We start from the raw sequence: 1,993 nt of genomic DNA on the forward strand, positions 1-1,993 counted from the left end.
AGGAGGACAGAGGAGTCTGGAGGAGGAGGAGGAGGAGGAGGACAGAGGAGTCTGGAGAAGGAGGAGGAGGAGGAGGACAGAGGAGTCTGGAGGAGGAGGAGGAGGAGGACAGAGGAGTCTGGAGGAGGAGGAGGAGGACAGAGGAGTCTGGAGGAGGAGGACAGAGGAGTCTGGAGGAGGAGGAGGAGGAGGAGGACAGAGGAGTCTGGAGGAGGAGGAGGAGGAGGACAGAGGAGTCTGGAGGAGGAGGAGGAGGAGGACAGAGGAGTCTGGAGGAGGAGGAGGACAGAGGAGTCTGGAGGAGGACAGAGGAGTCTGGAGGAGGAGGAGGAGGAGGACAGAGGAGTCCGGAGGAGGAGGAGGAGGAGGAGGACAGAGGAGTCTGGAGGAGGAGGAGGAGGACAGAGGAGTCTGGAGGAGGAGGAGGACAGAGGACAGAGGAGTCTGGAGGAGGACAGAGGACAGAGGAGTCTGGAGGAGGAGGAGGACAGAGGACAGAGGAGTCTGGAGGAGGAGGAGGACAGAGGAGTCTGGAGGAGGAGGAGGACAGGGGAGTCTGGAGGATGAGGAGGAGGACAGAGGAGTCTGGAGGAGGAGGAGGAGGAGGACAGAGGAGTCTGGAGGAGGAGGAGGAGGAGGACAGAGGAGTCTGGAGGAGGAGGACAGAGGAGTCTGGAGGAGGAGGAGGAGGAGGAGGACAGAGGAGTCTGGAGGAGGAGGAGGAGGACAGAGGAGTCTGGAGGAAGAGGAGGAGGACAGAGGGAGTCTGGAGGAGGAGGAGGAGGACAGAGGAGTCTGGAGGAGGAGGAGGAGGAGGACAGAGGAGTCTGGAGGAGGAGCAGGAGGAGGAGGACAGAGGAGTCTGGAGGAGGAGGAGGAGGAGGACAGAGGAGTCTGGAGGAGGAGGAGGAGGAGGACAGAGCAGTCTGGAGGAGGAGGAGGAGGACAGAGGAGTCTCGAGGAGGAGAGGAGGAGGAGGAGGACAGAGGAGTCTGGAGGAGGAGGAGGAGGAGGACAGATGAGTCTGGAGGAGGAGGAGGAGGTGGAGGACAGAGGAGTCTGGAGAAGGAGGAGGAGGACAGAGGAGTCTGGAGGAGGAGGACAGAGGAGTCTGGAGGAGGAGGACAGAGGAGTCTGGAGGAGGAGGACAGAGGAGTCTGGAGGAGGAGGAGGAGGAGGACAGAGGAGTCTGGAGGAGGAGGACAGAGGAGTCTGGAGGAGGAGGAGGAGGAGGAGGATAGAGGAGTCTGGAGGAGGAGGAGGAGGACAGAGGAGTCTGGAGGAGGAGGAGGAGGAGGAGGAGGACAGAGGAGTCTGGAGGAGGAGGAGGAGGAGGACAGAGGAGTCAGGAGGAGGAGGAGGAGGACAGAGGAGTCTGGAGGAGGAGGAGGAGGAGGACAGAGGAGTCTGGAGGAGGAGGAGGAGGAGGAGGACAGAGGAGTCTGGAGGAGGAGGAGGAGGAGGACAGAGGAGTCTGGAGGAGGAGGACAGAGGAGTCTGGAGGAGGAGGACAGAGGAGTCTGGAGGAGGAGGAGGAGGACAGAGGAGTCTGGAGGAGGAGGACAGGGGAGTCTGGAGGAGGAGGAGGAGGACAGAGGAGTCTGGAGGAGGAGGAGGAGGAGGAGGACAGAGGAGTCTGGAGGAGGAGGAGGAGGAGGACAGAGGAGTCTGGAGGAGGAGGAGGACAGAGAGTCTGGAGGAGGAGGAGGACAGAGGAGTCTGGAGGAGGAGGAGGAGGAGGAGGACAGAGGAGTCTGGAGGAGGAGGACAGAGGCGTCTGGAGGAGATTGGGGCAGAGCAGATTGCATAGCTCCCAACCGTCCTGATTTTGACGGGACTTTCCCGTTTTTCGTACCTCTGCCCCGCGTCACGGGCAGCTATGAGATTGTCACGGATTCTCCCCCCAGGTCCCGCTGTGTCCCGGCGCTGTGTCCCCATAGTAAATACTTTGAAAGTCTGAACTCACAGTACAGAATGGCTTCTACAGACATCG

Source organism: Engystomops pustulosus, chromosome 6 (genome assembly GCF_040894005.1).
Source record: "Engystomops pustulosus chromosome 6, aEngPut4.maternal, whole genome shotgun sequence".
NCBI classification, from domain to species: domain Eukaryota; kingdom Metazoa; phylum Chordata; class Amphibia; order Anura; family Leptodactylidae; genus Engystomops; species Engystomops pustulosus.